The sequence below is a fragment of the Diceros bicornis genome, chromosome 32, assembly GCF_020826845.1.
Source record: "Diceros bicornis minor isolate mBicDic1 chromosome 32, mDicBic1.mat.cur, whole genome shotgun sequence".
In the NCBI taxonomy this organism is placed as follows: Eukaryota; Metazoa; Chordata; class Mammalia; order Perissodactyla; family Rhinocerotidae; genus Diceros; species Diceros bicornis.
In genome coordinates, this window is record NC_080771.1 from 15,594,996 (window position 1) to 15,614,470 (window position 19,475).

At 36.9% G+C, this 19,475-nt stretch overlaps 1 long non-coding RNA gene across 1 annotated transcript in view; it reads left to right on the forward strand.

Moving 5' to 3' along the window:
- The first annotated feature begins 7,305 nt into the window (after window positions 1–7,305).
- The window catches only part of LOC131396060 (uncharacterized), a 40,473-nt gene continuing 28,303 nt past the window's right edge, over window positions 7,306–19,475 (forward strand). The window contains exon 1 of the long non-coding RNA XR_009216421.1: window positions 7,306–7,648. This is a non-coding gene — a long non-coding RNA (uncharacterized LOC131396060). The remainder of the gene's footprint in view (window positions 7,649–19,475) is intronic.

A 19,475-nucleotide genomic window follows, 5' to 3' on the forward strand; every position in this document is an offset into this window, starting at 1 on the left:
ATGGTAGTTCTATCCTTAATTTTTTGAGGAATCTCCATACTGTTTTCCACAGTGGCTGCACCAGTTTGCACTCCCACCAGCAGTGTGTGAGAGTTCCCTTCTCTCCACATTCTCTCCAATACATGTTGTTTCCCGTCTTGTTAATTATAGCCATTCTGACGGACGTGAGGTGATACCTCATTGTAGTTATGATTTCCTTTTCCCTGATAGTTAATGATGTTGAACATGTTTTCATGTGTCTGTTGGCCATCTGTATATCTTCTTTGGAGAAATAATCTGTTCAGGTCTTTTGCCCATTTTTTAATTCGGTTGGTAGTTTTTTGTTGTTGAGATGCATGAGTTCTTTATATATTTTGGAGATTAACCCCTTATCAGATGTATGGTTTGCAAATATCTTCTCCCAACTATTAGGTTGTCTTTTCGTTTTGTTGATGGTTTCCTTTGCTGTGCAGAAGATTTTTAGTTTGATGTAGTCCCATTTGTTTATTTTTTCTATTGTTTCTCTTGCCTGGTCAGACATGGTGCTTGAAAATATGTTGCTAAGACCGATGTCAAAGAGCGTACTGCCTGTTTTCTCCCAGAAGTTTCATAGTTTCAGGTCTTACATTCAAGTCATTAATCCATTTGGAGTTAATTTTTGTGTATGGTGTAAGGTAAGGGTCTACTTTCATTTTTTTGCATGTGACTATCCAGTTTTCTCAACACCATTTGTTGAAGAGACTTTCTTGTATGTTTCTCCATTGTGTGTTTCTTGGCTCCTTTGTCGAAGATTAGCTGTCCATAGATGCGTGGGTTTATTTCTGGGCTTTCGATTCTATTCCATTGATCTGTGTGTCTGTTTTTGTGCCAGTACCATGCTGTTTTGGTTACTATAGCTTTGTAGTATATTTTGAAATCAGGGAGTGTGATACCTCCAGCTTTGTTCTTTTTTCTCAGGATTCCTTTTGCTATTCGGGGTCTTTTGTTGTTCCATATAAATTTTAGGGTTCTTTGTTCTATTTCTGTGAAAAATGTTGTTGGAACTTTGATAGGGATTGCGTTGAATCTATAGATGGCTTAGGAGTATGGACATCTTAACTATGTTAATTCTTCCAATCCAAGAGCACACGATATCTTTCCATTTCTTTGTGTCTTCTTCAATTTCTTTCAGCAATGTTTTATAGTTTTCAGTGTACAGATCTTTCACCTCTTTGGTTAAGTTTATTCCTAGCTATTTTATTCTTTTTGTTGCAATTGTAAATGGGATTGTATTCTTAATTTCTCTTTCTGCTACTTCGTTGTTAGTTTATAGAAATGCAACTGATTTTTGTATGTTGATTTTGTATCCTGCAACTTTACTGTATTCATTTATTACTTCTAAAAGTTTTCTGGTGGATTCTTTAGGGTTTTTTATATATAAAATCTTGTCATCTGCAAATAGTGACAGTTTCACTTCTTCCTTTCCAATTTGGATCCCTTTTATTTCTTTTTCTTGCCTGATTGCTGTGGCTAGGATTTCCAGTACTATGTTAAATAGGAGTGGTGAGAGTGGGCATCCGTGTCTGGTTCTTGTTCTTAGAGGGATAGCTTTCAGTTTTTCACCATTGAGGATGATATTAGCTGGGGGTTTGTCATATATGGCCTTTATTATGTTGAGGTACTTTCCTTCTATACCAATTTTATTCAAAATTTTTATCATAAATGGATGCTGTATCTTGTCAAATGCTTTCTCTGCATCTATTGAGATGATCATGTGATTTTTATTCTTCATTTTATTAATGTGGTGTATTACGTTGATTGATTTGTGAATGTTGAACCATCCCTGCATACCTGGAATAAATCCCACTTGATCATGATGTATAATCTTTTTAATGTATTGTTGTATGAGATTTGCTAGTATTTTGTTGAGGATTTTTGCATCGATGTTCATCAGTGATATTGGCCTGTAATTTTCTTTTTTTATGTTGTCCTTGGCTGGTTTTGGCATCAGGATAATGTCGGCTTCATAGAGTGATTAGGGAGCTTCCCCCCCTCCTCAATTTTTTGGAAGAATTTGAGAAGAATAGGTATTAAGTCTTCTTTGAATGTTTGGTAGAATTCACCAGAGAAGCCGTCTGGTCCTGGACTTTAATTTTCAGGGAGGTTTTTGATTACTGTTTCGATCTCCCTACTGGCAATTGGTCTATTCACATTCTCTATTTCTTCTTGATCCAGTTTTGGAAGGTTGTATGATTCTAAGAATTTATCCATTTCTTCCAGATTGTCAAATTGGTTGGCATATAGCTTTTCATAGTATTTTCTTATAATCTTTTGTATTTCTGAAGTGTCTGTTGTAATTTCTCCTCTTTCATTTCTGATTTTACTTATTTGTGCCTTCTCTCTTTTTTTCTTGGTGAGTCTAACTAAAGGTTTGTCAATTTTGTTGATCTTTTCAAAGAACCAGTTCTTGGTTTTATTAATATTCTCTATTTTTTTTTAGTCTCTATTTCATTTATTTCTGCTCTGATTTTTATTATTTCCCTTCTTCTACTGATTTGGGGCTTTGTTTGTTCTTCTTTTTCCAGTTTCTTTAGGTGCATTGTTAGATTGTTTATTTGAGATTTCTTGTTTGTTGAGATAGGCCTGTATTGCTATAAACTTCCCTCTTTGAACCACTTTTGCTGTATCCCATAAATTCTGGCATGTCATATTTTCATTTTCATTTGTCTCCAGGTATTTTTTGGTTTCTCCTTTGATTTCTTCATTGACCCAATTGTTGTTCAGTAGCCTTTTGTTTAATCTCCATGTATTTGTGGCTTTTCTGATTTTCTTCCTATAGTTGATTTCTAGTTTCATACTGTTGTGGTCAGAAAAGATGTGTAGTATTAGTTCAGTCTTCTTAAGTTTATGGAGACTTGTTTTGTGGCCTAATATGTGATCAATCCTGGAGAATGTTCCATGTGCATTTGAAAAGAATGTGTATTCTTCGGTTTTTGGATGGAATGCTCTGTATATATCTACTAGGTCCATCTGTGTGTCTTTTAAGGCCAACGTTTCCTTATTGATCTTCTGTTTGGATGATCTATCCATTGGTGTAAGTGGAGTGTTAAAGTCCTCTAATATTATTGTGTTACTGTCTATTTCTCTTTTTATGTCTGTTAATAATCGCTTTATATATTTAGGTGCACCTACATTGGGTGCGTAGATATTTACAAGTGTTATATCCTCTTGTTGGATTGTTCCCTTGATCATTATGTAATGCCCTTCTTTGTCTCTTTTTACCGTTTTTGTTTTAAAGTCTATTTTCTCTGATATAAGTACTGCTACCCCAGCTTTCTTTTCATTGCCATTTGCGTGGAGTATCTTTTTCCATCCCTTCACTTTCAGTTTGTGAGTGTCTTTAGGTGTGAAGTGTGTCTCTTGTATGCAGCATACATATGGGTCTTGGTGTTTTATCGAATCAGCCACCCTATGCCTTTTAATTGGAGCATTTAGTCTATTGACATTTAAAGTAGCTATTGATGATAAGTATGTACTTACTGCCATTTTTTAACTTTTTTTCTCAGTCTTTTAGTAGTCCTTCTCTGTTCCTTTCTCCTTCTATACAGAATTGATGGTCTCTTTAGTTTGAGCTCTGTCTGAAAGCTCTACTCTTTAACTCCCCTCCTCCCTCATTTTATGTTTTTGATATCATATCTAACCTCTTTTTTGTGCATTTGTATCCATTACCCTCTTATCATTGAAATAGATAATTTTTCCTATTTGTGGTCTTCTCTTTTCCCCTTAAATCAGTCCTTTTAACATTTCTTGTAGCACTGGTTTCTTGGTAACAAACTCCTTTAATTTTTGCTTGTCTGGGAAATTTTTGATCTCTCCTTCCATTTTGAATGATAACTTTGCTGGGTAGAGTATTCTTGGCTGTAAGTGTTTTCCTTTTAGCCCTTTAAATATATCATGCCACTCTCTTCTAGCCTGTAAGGTTTCTGCTGAGAGGTCAGCTGATAGCCTTATGGGGTTTCCTTTGTATGTAACTTTTCTTTCTCTTGTGGCTTTTAGGATTCTCTCTTTATCTTTAATTCTGGACATTTTGATTATGATGTGGTGGTAGGCCTCTGGGTTTATCTTGTTTGGGGCTCTCTGTGCTTCCTGTACCTGAATGTCTGTTTCCTTCCTTAGGTTAGGGAAGTTTTCCTCTATTATTTCTTGAAATAGATTCTCTGCCCCTTTGTCTCGCTTTTCTCATTCCGAGACACCTATAACATGGATGTTAGTGTGCTTGATGTTGTCCCAGAGGTCCCTTAGACTGTCCTCACTCTTTTTAATTCTTTTCTCTTTTACCTCTTCAGTTTGGGTAATTTCTTCCAGTCTTTCCTCCAGCTCACAGATCCGTTCCTCTGTATCCTCTACTCTGCTTTTGAGTCCCTCTAGTGAATTTTTCATTTCCAGTATTGTATTCTTCATTTCTGATTGGTTCCTTTTTATATCTTCCATTTCTTTGTTGACATCTCATTGAGTTCATCTATTCTTCTCCCCAGATCAGTGAGCATCCTTAACACTCTTTGTTTGAACTCTCTGTCAGGTAGGTTGCTCATTTCTCTTTCACTTAGTTCATTTTCTGGGGTTTTGTCCTGTTCCTTTACTTGGAATGTATTCCTTTGCCTCCTCAGTTTGGCTCTTTCCCTGTGCTTGTGTCTACCTATTGGGTAGGTCAGCTACGTCTCTTGCTCTTGGATAGGTGACCTTATATAAGTGATGTCCTAGGGGGCCTGTAGTGTGCTTCCCTCAGTTCTCAATGTTCCAGGGGTGACCCCTATGTGGGCTACGTGTGTCCTTCTGTTGTGGCCTGTTTGCTCGCCCTGTAGGTGCCCAGGGAGGCTGAGTTATGCTCCTGGCCAGCTGTTGTAATGCTCAGCTGCTTGTAGTTGTTGTGGGCCCATCAGTCTCTTTATCAGGTGTGGGGAGCCCCAGCACAGTTGGCTGCATCTTCTAATACCACATTTGTGTTGCAGTATTTCTTTTAAGTGAGTAGGCCCCCAGCGTGCAGGTTGTTATGCTCAGGGGCTTACAATTGCTATAAGCCTCCAGCCTTTAGGTCTCTTATTAGCTCTCTGAGGACTGCAGCTGGGTAGGGCTGGCCTCAGGCACAGGAGCACCAAATTGTTTCAGGCTTTGGAAGGTGGGGCAAACCCCGTATGTGGGTCTTTGAGAAACACAAGTCTTCTGCAGCTGACAAGCCCTGCCGCCCACAGGTCCACACACACAGTCAACACAGTCCTGCCCCGTGTGCATGCCCCAACCTCCTGAAGTGGACCTAGTCTCTCCACAGCAGGAGCCCCACACACTCCACCACCGCCCCACACTTTCCACCCACTCCTTGTGCCTGCCCTGCCCCATTGAAGTGGGCTCAGTTGCCAGGCTGCAGAGAATCCAGTCACCAATCTACGCAGACCCACAAGTTGCCTGAGGGCTTGTTGTTGGGTGGGGCCAGTCTCTAGGGTGGGCTGCCTGCCCTGGCTGAGCTGGATTAAATCGGTGCTCTAGTGGGTGGGTCAGACCTGGGCTAGCAGGCCCCAGGGAGAACTCCAATGGCATCTGTGTCAGCACGCCCACACCAGGCCACAACTATGGCCACCGCCAATGTCCCAGTCCCTGGAGAGGTCTCACTTCTCCCTGCAATGCACTCAGAATCTATCAGGTGAGTCTCTTTTCACCAAAGCACTGTGCACCTTTCTTTCTGCTGATTTTAGGTTGCTTTCTGAAACGGGTGAATTTGTGTGTGGGCCCTTTAAGGGCCGGTTTTAATTTCTTTGTGAACCAGCTTTTCTGGGGGTTCTCCCCAATGCTTTAGTAGCAGGCAAAGTCAGATATTATGCCACTTGTCTCAATTGTACTGGGTCCACAAAATGCCCACAGCTGGGGCACTCCCCCGGCTCAGGGCCCTGCTCCTCCAGGGAGGCTGCGGACCTGTTGGTTGCTCCCGGGCGTGAAGGCGGCGTTTTTTCTCTCCAGAAGGGAGTTTCTGCCTCTTCCACCTCGATTAGGATTGTCCTTTGTTGCAGGAGTTCCTCTTATACAGTTTTCAGTTCTGTCTCGGGGTAATTTTTCTGCGAGTAGCTATAAATTGGCTGTGTCCATGGGAGGAGGTGAGTTCAGAGTCTGCTTACACTGCTATCTTGACTCGGAAACCTCTATTTCTACTTTTTTCTAAACAGGCTTTAAAGTTTATTATAGAATAAAATATTTATAATTTTCACTTATAGCAAGGGTTGTTGATTTCAGCCAATCAATTTTAATCCTTATAAAATTTTATCAAGGAATTGTCATAAATTGATAACTGCCAGTGTAGGCTCATCCTTTCTAAGGAATGTAATCAAAATCCTAATATTCAGTTTGGGCAAAACCTAGGAATATATTCGCAAAGTCATTTGTCTTTACTTAATCGATATTCTTGTTAAGTACTATTTCTATTTGGTTATAATACGCATTATGAAAACATACTGTCCTTTCTTTCCATTTTTCTGAATACAATAACAATGTTTACTTGGAATATAATCATGTCCCATTTTGCCATCATTCTTGTATTAAAGACACTTCATTATGGTTACCATATTATAAATAAACCTCCCAGAATCTCGGCATGGACAATGGCTGTCACCAGTGTGTGAAAATTAAAACAACCTTTGAATTACTCACTTTGAATCCAGAGATTTATCTACATAAAGCTTTCCTCATAACTCATTTTACTCTTGCTTTTGAAAATGCTCAGACCTTGAAATTCTTTTTCTGTATATTCTTCAAACTCACCACCACGTGGTGCTTTAAAAATTCTGAATCTTCGTTAATACTTTCCTTTATATTCTACTCTGCATAAGTACATTTTCTAAACACTGCTGGAGCAACTAGCATAAATGTTAAGAATGCCTCAGTAAGTTTTAGTCAGTGTCATTTTTTAAAGAAGTAAATTCTTTCTTCTTCTTTTTTTTTTTTTTGGTGAGGAAAATTAGCTGTGAGCTAACATCTGTGGCCAATCCTCCTCTTTTTGCTGAGGAAGATTGGCCCTGGGCTACCATCCATTGCCCATCTTCCTCTACTTTATATGGGACGCTGCCACAGGGTGGCTTGATAAGCAGTGTGTAGGTCCACGCCTGGGATCTGAACCTGCGAATCCTGGGCCACTGAAGTAGAGAGTGCGAACTTAACCACTATGTCACTGGGCTGGCCCCCAGAAATTATTTCTTGATTTATATACTTTTTCTACTGTCATCTCCTTATTGGGAAGTTTCCAAAGTAACTGATTTGGCATGCTTGTTTTTAAATATATTTTTCCATCATGCAAAGAAGGATCATGGGTAATATGGTATATTACTCAAATGGAAGAGTTTTGTCTCTCTTTATCTCTTAAACAGATATATGCCCAGAATCCGATGATAGGCTTACACCAACCTTTGAGTCTCTCTACATATTTCTTGAGAGCTACTGCCTAACTTAACATTTCACAAAGCCTCCTTGAGTACTACTGAGAGGGTACCTTCATCACTTTTTTCTCTTGTGCTGTACAGTGCCACATATTTCATCATATAACTTCTACTTAACCTTATATTTTTGCTTAGAATGATTATAAGATGGAGCTTGTTCAATGACAAAACTCTTTGGATAAGCAAGAAGAAACTGTCCTGGAATTGTTAAATGGGTAGGTAAGCCTTTTATGACAATATTCCCCACATGAGGAGTCACGGTGCTAGTTATTTCTGCAATTTAGAAAGTTAGTTAGTAGAAAACTACGGTTTTGCTCTAATTAAACAAACAAGTGACACCTTAAAACAGAAACAAACGTCTGTGTTATTCTCTATTCTCTCATACCATTTCCCCGAATTTTTTTTTAAACAAACCTGTTGTCAGGTTTAAATTAGCTTTCTTGGTTGAAATCAGCAGTCTTAATTTGCAATTGAAATCCATCCAATTAAACAATAGATTGCCTGGAATTAATGGTAATTGAACAATCTAACTTAAATGGGAGAAATTGTGGACAAGTGAAGGGGAAAATAAACATGGTACAATTCAAGCTTGGGAAGTCACATACGTTAATGGGACCACGGAACCATGTTTCCTGGGATGCCATTTGCCTTCATATACATCTATAAAAGCCTTTGTGGGACCATACACTGACCTAAAAAATAAGTACCCTGGCAGATATCGAGGCAACTAGAATTGAAGTAGCAATAAGTTCCTATCTTGGCAATGGATTTACTTTCTCTTGGTTAATAGGACATGGCAAAATATCCCTATGTTGCCATCAACCACATAAATGTGACAAGAAGGGGATTTTCCACCGCATATATTGTAATATAGCTCCATCAAAGGGTCTAAGTCTCCTTGCTCAGGCATGATGCAATAGCTAAGCCTCTGGAAAATAAGTGCTGTGGTGAAGCTTATAGTGATTTGTTGCCAGAGAGAGAGAATTACAGAAACATAATCTAGCTCTTGCATAGGCAATGCTATGTCTTTGGAGAGCTAACTCAAAACAGTTGGCTTTTCAAAAAGAGGTCTCTGACTCATAATAGGTATTCCAAGCAAAGCAAGGCAGCCTACACCTAAAGAAACTGCTACGATCACCTGCAGAGGCAGATGGACCCTTCACCAAAGATTTGGTTCAGAGACGCTAACGATACCACAAACACACCAAGAGGGTACGAAAAGGTTGATTACTTACATAGCTGAGGTCTCTGCAAGGAGCAGGCAGGCCTCTCAAGCAGATTAGAAATGGCTTGAGAAAGCAGGAAAAGGAGACTGGCATGCATTTTTACTGTGGTTAGGAGGTGGGACTGGAGTGAGGGCTCTCTGGTGTGGGCTGGGACTTTTCGTGGTTTGAATGTCCTGCTTGTACCAAAGGAACACCCAGGTTTCCTTATCAGTTTGTCTACATATAGGACACAGGCAAAGAGGCTTAAAAGCTGCCAGCAGTCAAACATCAGACTTAAAGAACAAATGGAGACGGGCTCTTCATTACAGAGACTGAGCATTGAGAATGAGGAACGTCAAAATGGGTATGCCTCCAATTCTGCTCCTGATCCTTCAAACTGAGCTGACCTACAGGCACACTTCCCTCTAGCTGGTCCATACAGCAATACATAAAATGCTATGACAGTTCTAAGTAAAAGTTCAGGTGCTCCTAAACTACCTTTGCCTCACTCTGACCCAGATGTCTTGCTTGCTTCTGATTCCTGTTTTCTCTAAATCCAGGCTCTTGGCACAGGATCCATATTAGGAACACATTACGGCAAATGAAGCTTGGCAACATCCTAGAATCAGGGCCTGCTGCTTAGACCTCTATCTTCTTTCAGAACTGTCACCTGTGCTTATCAATTCAGCTTCAGTGTTTCTACCCTCACCCACACACTTTGCCTTTGGCAAAGATTTCCCACTCTATCCAGATGATACAAGAACCCCTTGACCAGGTCAACTCTATCCTTAATTGCAAAGTGGAGGATTTGAATATTGAGGTTGGTTACGTTCTGACTGTTCCACCATCTCAATCTCCTAACTGTGATTATATTTTCCTCTCCATTGTGTCAGTTGCCTTCTATTTGCTGAATGTATCACTTCCAAATTTCCTACAAATATAACTATCTAATCTGTTTCCTCATCTAGGCATCTCATAAATGGGGTTCACAAGAACTCTAGATTCAAAACTGAACTCATTCTTCATCTACTCTAAAACTGCTGCTTCTCCTAAAACCCATCTCAGTGAATACAGCCAACGTCCTCATAATTTCCCAAGCCATAGATTTAGCTGTTTTGCCCTTATCTTCATCGTATATCTAAAGAAATTCCAATTATGTGGAGTCTAGCTCCCATATATGTTTTGAATCTATCCAGTTATCTCAAAAAACATGGCTATTTCACTAGTGTAGGCCTCCAGCATGCCTTTCCTGGATTATTTCAACAGCCTACTAACTGATATGCCTGTCTCAACATTTTTCAGTCCAAGTCATTCTATCTGTAATGTTAAGGATTATCATTTAAAATGCTTATCCAATAATGTCTCTGAGTAAAATCCTTGGGAGTTTTCCCATTACTCTCGGTATAAAGTCTCAATTTCTTATGATTGTTTACACTTTCCGTTCTGAGTTGAATGATAGCCCTCACAAAGACATGTTTAAGTCCTAAGCCCTAGTACCAGTGAATGTGACTTTATTTTGAAATAGGGTCTTTGCAGATATAATCAAGTTAAGATGAAGTCACACTGGATTCAGATGGGCCCTAAATCCAATGACTGGTATCTTTATAAAGAGAGGGAGATTTGTAGACACAGAGACAGACACACGCAGAGGTAAGATAGCTATGTGAAAATAGAGGCCGATATTGGAATGATGCAGCTACAAGCTAAAGAGCACCAATGATTGCTGGTAAACACTGAAGCTAGGAAGAGGCAAGGAAGGATTCTTCCCTGGACCTTTCCGAGTAAGCATGGCCCTCCTGATACCTTTATTTTATACGTCTAGCCTCCAGAATTGTGATAGAAGAAATTTCTGTTATGTTAAGTCGCCTAGTTTTTGTCAGTCTGTTATGGCAGCCCTAGAAACAAATATGTTTACTCAGCATAATCCAGTCCTTGCTTATTTCCACAGCTATAACTGTCATCATTCTTTTATACACATTCTCCTGTCCTGCCTTGTACACATATACATTTAATTATTCATATTTAAGAAACTTTATTGTTAATACATTCTTCTCGTTTTACATTCTATTTTATCTGACTATATTGCCTATGTATTTGTTATGCGTGGTTGTCGTAGCAAATTACCACAAATGTGGTGGCTGAGACAACTGAAATTTACTCTATCGTACTTCTGGAGACCATAAGTTTATCAGTTTCACTCGACTGTAATCAAAGTGTCAATGGGGCTACAGTTTCTCCAGAGGCTCTAAGGGAGAAGTTTTCCTTGGCCTGTGCACCTTTTGGTGACTGCTGGCAATCCGTTGCTTGTGTCTGCATCACTCCAATCTCTGCATCCATCGTCACGCTGCCCTTTCCTTCTCTCTAAGGGTGTAATCTCCTCCTGCCTCTCTCTTATAAGGACACTTATGATGGCATTTAGAAGCCACTCATATAATTCAGGATAATATCATTTCAATATCTTTAATTTAATCCCATCTACAAAACTTTACCAAATAAGGTAAAACTCACACAAGTTCCAGGGATTAGGACCTGATATCTTTGGTGGCCATTATTCAGACTCCTACATTCTATATGATTCTTGACCCTATGTCTCTTCCTTTGGTGGTTCTCAACTGTGGGGCATTTTGTCCCCCACAGAACATTTGACAATGTCTCGAGAAATTTTTGATTGTTAAATTGAGTAGTGTTACTGGCATCTGGTGTGAAGAGACCAGAGATTCTATTAAACAAACCACAATGCATAGGAGAGAATCCCACCCCACCCTCATCAACTATGAATTATCTAGTCCAGAGGGCAATAGTGCCAAAGTTGAGAAACCCTACTGCTAATTCAAATCCCATTTCATATTATGTATTCATAATATCCTCCTGTGATCCTCTTTTGTCAACCAAGATTGATTGAGATGTTTGTGATTAATATTTCTATAGCATCTTTTGATTTCTTTGTAATAGCACTGATAAAATTATATTGTGATTGCTTTTATATGTCCACTTCCCCAACCAGCCTGTCACCTCCACAAGGCTGTATGTATGCATATCTTTTTGCCCTTGTATTAACTATGGCTACCAGGGTCCCCACATAGAATAGATGATTAATCAATATTTAAGTGGATGAACAATTAATTAACAAAATATTGAATTCACAGTTGCAAAAATTGGAATTATGAATATCATTTGTCCCCAATCTATTGGATAGTTAGACTTTAATATATTGACCACATCCACTAGTGGAATGATCGACATTATAGATCTCATAAATTCACATATTCTTGGACACTTCAAACTTCAAATACCCTATCCTATTGACATTATTCTATTAATTCCAATAACCCTATTATTGTGTCCATATAGCCCAAAGACCATCAGATCAAGTAACTGGTTCTAATCTCAGTTCTCCTTTGACCAGCTTTATTTGATTCTGGGAAAGTCAGCCTCTCTGAACCTCAATTTTATCCGCATTAAGTTGTAAGAATCTATCTGGGCGATTTCTAGGTCTGTGACTTTATCACTATAAAACAATCAGTGGATGTTATTGTTATTTAGGAGAAGAATTGATATGGTATGTTATAGATTATGACATGCATTTTGTCTCAGGTTCCTCTTTCATAAAATGAGTTTAGGGGACAATAAAGTTCTTTACTGCTACTTCTACAAAAACATTGTTTTTATATCTATACTGCTATTTCTATAAAGACTTAAACAAGAAATAGATAATCATGAACTAAAGCTAGATAATCATAAGAGTTTAGTAAAGGGATTATTTCCAAAGTATGAGCAAATTGGGGGAAATCAATAAGGGAGGGTGAAATGTCCCAGGGTTAGTAACAAGAGAGGAGCTATTTCCACTAAGCAAGGCTCAAAGAAGTACTGGAAAGAGTGGTTAGCAGAAACCAGAGAGAGATCTGCATGTGAAAGATGCCTGGCAGAATCTGTGGCCTTAAGGAAATATATCAGCCAACCCACGGTAAACTAGCAGAGAGGAACTAGGGAAATAAATACTCTGATCTCACTCTCCTCCTGCTCTCTAATATCCTACTTAGGCATCCTATTGGTCTAACTCTAACCTAACCAAAACCAGAGGGCACTGGAGTCCACTGATGCTGTCCACAAAGTTCAACCTCCAAGTCACAAGCAAGGTGGTGGGAAAACAGAAGATACCTAGCACAAGATTTGATGGGAATTATTCTCATGAAATTTTATTATTAAGTAGGAGTTTGGAAAGAAAAAAATGTCAGGAAAATCTAATGACTTCCCATAGGTTGCAGTATTGAGACAAACAACAAAATTATTTCAAAGCTTGTCTACCAGATAGAGATGGAATGAGTTTAATTGGCAACTGCTTATTTTTTTGTTGAGAGAAAGTTTTGACTTCACACTCCTGGTTACCCCTTTAATATGAAGTCTCACTAATCAGAAAAAAGCAGACTGTTTAACTGTTTGTCAGCTACAATCAAAGATAACTAAATTGCTGTGTTAACCTATGCAGGGTTTGGTTGATGAATTCTTCCCATCTTTCAATTTTAGTTATGGAAAATATAAAAGTGACCCAAAGCAAACCTCAAGGGATGAGAAGTACAATGTCTGATATTAAAAAAAAAAAAAAAAAATTGAGCGAGAATTACAGCAGACTAGATATATCAGTAAAAAATTAACAAACTTGAAGACACAACAAAATGAATTATCCAAAGAGGAAAAGGACTAAAAAAATGAACAGAGCATCAGTCATAAGTAAAAAAAATTCCAAATAGCCCAATACATGCATAATTGAAGTCCTTCACAAATAAAAGACAGAGAAGATCTGAAAAAAAAATTATTGGCTGAAAATTTCCAACTTGATGAAAGCTATAAACCCATAGACACAAGAAGCTCAACAAAGAACCACGGGGACAACTACCCTTAAGGCACAATGTAATGAAATTGCTCAAGATGAGTGATAATGAGAAATTTTTAAATGCGACTAGGAAAAAAAGAAATGGTAACTTACAAAGGTGAGGACGGTAGCAAATTTCTCTCTGGAAATAATGTAAGTGAGAAGAAAAGGGAGAAACATCTTTAAAATATTAAAAGTAATGAAAGAAAGAAATTGTCAATATAGAATTCTATATCCATAGAAATATCTTTCATAAACAAAGGTGAAATAAAGACGTTTTCAGACATACACAAGTTGAAATTCTTCTGCGCTGCAATAATTTTTAAAGTCCTCCAGACAAAAGAAAAATTATACAACATGGAAATATGGATCTATACAAAGGAATGAAGAGCATGAGAAATGAAAGACATTGCTAAATATATAAGAAATTTTTATTATTTAAATCTCTTTGAAAGATAACTGATAGTTTAAAAAAATAATAACAATATAGTGTTATAATAAAAAATATATAATAAAAGAAATGAAATATAAACAATAATAACAGTTATTTGTAGAAGTAAAGTATAAGACAGAAATAGTACAAAGGCCAGGAGGAGAGTAATGGAAGTATGTTATTGAAAATTTAATACTTTAAATGGAGTAGTATAATATCACTGGAAGGTAGGCTCTGATAAGTTAAATATGTATACTATGAAATTAAAGCAATCACAAAAATTATAGAACAAATAATTATAGCTAGTAAGCCAACAAACAAATAAAAAGAACTCATAAACATCTAAATTAATCCAAAAGAAGATATAAAAAGAACAAAGAACATATTGGACAAATAGAAAACAAACAGCAAGTTGATGGATTTAAACCTAATTGTACCAACAATCAGTTAAATGTAAATGGTCTAAAAACTTCAATTAAAAGAAAGAATGGTGTATAGGATTAAAAAAAAAAAAAGCCTAACTACATGATGCCTAAAAGAAAATAACTTTAAATATAACAGAAATAAGTTAAAGTAAAATAATAAAAAAATACATATATATATTCCATGCTAACACTAATTGAAAGAAAGCTTGAGGGGCTATATTAATATCAGACAGAGTAGATTTCAGAGCAAAAAATACTAACAAAAATATTTAGGAAAACTTAAACTGCAAGATGTATCATGCTCATTGGTCAGAAGACTTAATATTATTAAGAGGCTGATTTCCCCAACTTGATCTATATTCACTGCAATCATAAACAAAATGACATCAGGCAATTCATTTCTTATTTGGGTAGAGAGTAACAAGTTAAACTAATATTCATATGTAAAGGTAAAGATAGTAGAATACTGAAAGAAATTTGAAAAAGAACAAACATGAGTGAGTAACCCTAACTGACTTCAAGGTATATTACAAAGCAACAGTAATCAAGACAAGATGGTATTGGCATTAAAAGATAGACAAATAGATCAACGGACAAATAGAGTCCAGAACTGATCCACACTTATACGGTCAACTTACTTTTGACAAAGGTGTGAATATATTTCAGTGGAAATAGAAAAGTTTTTTCAACAAATTTTGCTGGATAACCACATGCAAAAGAATTGAACTTCAATTCATAACTCACACCATAAACAAAAATTCAAAATGGATCATTTAGACATGTAGGTAAAATCTAAAATTATAAAATAAATTTAAAAAATTGGAGCAAATATTGTGGAATTTTGGTGATTAAGATTTCTTAGATGCAATAAGAAAAGCACCATACACAAAGAGCAACTTGATAAATTGAACTTTATCAAAATTAAAAACTTCTGCTCCGTTTTCAAAATACTGTTAAGAAATGTTAAAAGCACTGTTACAAGAATGAAAAGACAAGTCAAAGAATGTGAGAAATTATTTGCAAAACATTTATACAATATGGGACTTTTGTCCAAGATATATAAGTAATTCCCAAAACTTAGTAATAAGAAAGCAAAGAACCTAATTAAAAATTGGTAAACTATTTAAACAGAAACTTCATCAAAGTTTTAAGCATTGGGTGTTTTTTCAGTAATTTTTTTTTTTTTTTTTTTACCACGTGGGTACAGAGATTGCTGTGACTTCCCCCTCTCTCCTCCTCTTTCTGCAACTTCTGTCCTGAGAGCTACTTTTCCCTGTCCTGTCTCCTACCCCAGAACTTGGGAAATTGGGGGCCCGGGGCAGCACCAGGACCCTAACTCCAACTGCCAGATGGTTCCAACTCAGAGGTGGTGCCTCTTGGCCCTCATTTGTATAGTGGGCATGAGCGTCAAGTTTTTTAATTTTATTTTTTGCCTAACAAACCCAAAGTCCATTCCTGAATGCTCTTCCTCTCTGGCTCTGACTGTGAGGAAGCTCCTAAGCTGAGAGTACTCTGCTCTCCTCTCATGGCCCAGGCTAACTTGGCCTCCCCTGCCTAGGACCAGCGGGGGTCCTAGCACCCTGCAGGAGCAGGGGAAAGGCTGGGCAGGGAGGGCATTTACTTATGTATTGTTTCAAACAAAAAACACAACCTTATTTTCTTTATAAAAGCAAAAAAGGAAACCGGAAAAGATACCAACCTTTGAATCATTAAATCTATGTTATACTGCTCACATTAAATCTATGTTACATTGCTGGAGCTAAAATAAGCTCAAAGGAGAGGCTGATAGCAATGCCAACCAACAGAAGACAGACACTCAAATACCATACTGAATTACCAAATAGAATGAGATGGTAAAACATCCAGACATGCGCATTTCTTTCACATACAAAGTTTGATTTAGCACCATTGAATACACGTAGAATCTGAAAAGCCCAATGCAAACTGAATAGATTTCTTGGGATCTAACATTAAAAACCAATTGCCAGACAGTTTACTCAGAAAGCTTATTTACGGGGACAAACTACTTGGGAAGATAAATGTAAGAAGTAACAGGAGGAAGTTAAGAGAAATTACTGCTACATACTGCAGAAACATAATGGAAGGCAAACATGGCCCCCAAAAAGGTTCCACTGAAAACAAAAAAGGTTGAAAGCAGATTGTAAAACTAGTGCCCGGCTCCAAGGCCGACAACTTGAACTGAAAAAACTGAAAGAGACGTTGCCTAATGCCAGGTCAACAAGATATGTTGTAAGATGGTGAGGTCAGAGGTATGATGACAAAGAAGCCCATGAAAAGAAAGTTAACATCATTAGTCATTAGAGAAATACAAATCAAAACTACAAAGTGACACTGCTACATACCTATTAGAAGGGCTAAAATGAAAAACATTCACCATACCAAGTGTTGGAGGGGATGTAGAAAAACTGAAAATCACACTGTGATTCCTACTTCATTTTTTACACAATCATATCTAATAGTTAATAAAGTCATTTAATAGTTTAAAATATTATTTGCAAAGATAAAAAAAACTTCAGCTCTTACCTCTCTCCTAAGCTCTGCTTTCTTCATCTGCAAAATAAATCACTCTACAGGACAATATGCTCAAAAAGTTTTAAGAAACAATAGTGCAGATAGAGGAATGCCTTGTCCAGGGTTATAGAACCAATGAGATGTGAATTTAGCCTTTCAGAGTCATCTACCTGTTAAACCCATGCTATTTCCGCTATTCCTGTTTCCTCACTTGAGTTTGTCTTTGCAGTTAAACAGATGATTAGTATTTTAAGAATTTTACTGAGGCATAAATTATATACATTAAAATGTACAGATTTCAAGGGTATAATTTGATAATTTTAATATATGTATACACTCATGAAATCATCACTATAATCAAGATAATAAATATATCTATCACTCCCAAAAGTTTCTTCACGCCCATTTTTAATCACTTTTGTCACTATAGACTGCATTTCCTGGATTTTTACCTACATAGAATCATATAGAATGTACTCTTTTTTTCATTCATGTTGCTGTGTGTATCAATCATCTAATGATTTGTATCTACCCCAAGCCAAGGCAGGTCTATGCATACATTACTATTTTAAATTTAGAGGACATTCCTCTCTGAGAGACCCAGGTGGCTATCTTGCATCTGTCTCTTTTCTCAGGTGTGTGTATGTGAAACAGCTCTGATATGAAAAAAGACTTAATGAAATATATGGGAAATGAGACTTATGAAAAGTAATCCATTTGTGGTAATGAAAGGATGCCTTTCTTAGAGCTTCTGGCAAAGCACTTTGAGATATTAAGTACATTGTTAGAGGGCACATAAACAAAATTAAAACACAGACATAAAACAGATTACAGCAGTGGGCTAAATCGAATGAAAATATAAAAAAACTATCTTAAAATTTGAAATGTGCTGTGCTGTGTATATCACATGATTCTAAGATAATTAGAATTGCATATTACACTGGAGGTATCTGTTTTCTATAAAACTGTTTGCAATAGATCATTCTGAAACATTATGAACCATATATTTCCTTTCCAAGCTTGCCTATCTATTAAGCCCACAAGTAATGAAATTGAAAGTCTACACATGAGAAAAACTTTTAATTATACAGAGTAATACAAACACTAAACCAAGAAATGGATTTAAAAAATCCATTTAGAAACAATATGTGCTACCTTTTCGAAGTGAACTTTGAGGCTGTGTATTTTCGTGGTCGAGTTCCTCTCTCAACGGTTTGGTGTTAACAGTATTTTACTTTTTTTCTCTTAAGCCTGATTTTCTTTTTATGAAAAAAATTCTCACGAACTTTCCAAGTACTCTCCTGTCTATAGGATATTCAGAATGCTTGGCAGCTATCTAGCCTATATGAGGTAGGCAGTTTAGGGTAGAAATAATATATCATTTTCCAGTTTTACTACTGATATCTACTTTCTTTGAAAGAAAGTTGGTGGTTATATGTTACAAATTGGCTCTAGTAAATAGAAAATACAAAAAATATATTTTGAGCAATTAAACAGGGCTCCCAACAATTTGAGAAAAATATACGCAATGGGAATTCTATATACAAGAGAATCTTCATGAATATACACTAATAACATACCATATACATACACATTGTAAAAAGTATAAACATTTAGAAATAGACATAGTCCTCCCAAAAATATTTGCATCCCAGTTCTATGCACCTGTTCCACTGCGTTTAAACCACCCTGAAATTCTCTTCTCCCTTGACACTGAATTAGAAAATATATATAAGTAAACCCATCACCTGAGAAATAGATAAATAGCTACAACTGTAAAACAAAGAAAAAATTATTTTAACAAATGCCACTAAATGCACAATTTATAACAAAAAGAGTATGAAGACTGAAGAGAGGATGAGATTGATGACAACTGAGAAGCAGAAACCCCGAGATCTTGGTCAGACACAGATTTCCCTAAAAGTAAGTTTTAGCATCTTGAAATATCCATTTAACAGTGTTTTGATTAAATATATGAGAACTAGGGATATGGTGGGTCATGAAAGAAGAATACTATATTTTTAAATGGAAACTGAGTCCCACACAACAGAATGAAATGAGAGTCGTGTTTAAAAAAGGAGAGGACTTACAAATATGCAATATTATTCTTTTAATACTTAATCTTTTCTTGATAAGAGGTCTGCTTATGGTAAGATAGAGAAAACAAGGAAAGATAAGCTTCAAGGTACATCTATGAACTACATGAAGCCAAATTATTCAGATATTTGTCAATAGGCAGCACAGGATAATGATCACTAGGAGAAGAAAATAAGAAGAAAAGTGAGTCCTCCAATAGTCCCAATTTACAACAGTTCCAAACTTCAGCACAGTGAAGAGAACCCAAGCAGAACCCAATGGTCTTGCTGAGTTGAAGAGACAGAGTTTAGAGTTTGGTGAGGCCAAGTCAGCTTGAAGTTGAGGGGCAAACACTAGAGAGGAATTTCATAGGTTGTTCCAGAGATCTGCAGAGTGGTCCCTTTCAATTCTAGACTGAGGATTTTTCTGCACATGCATGTGAGGTATTCAATATTCAAGAAGGAAACCCCGAAAAGGAATAAACAGAAGGATACACAAAGC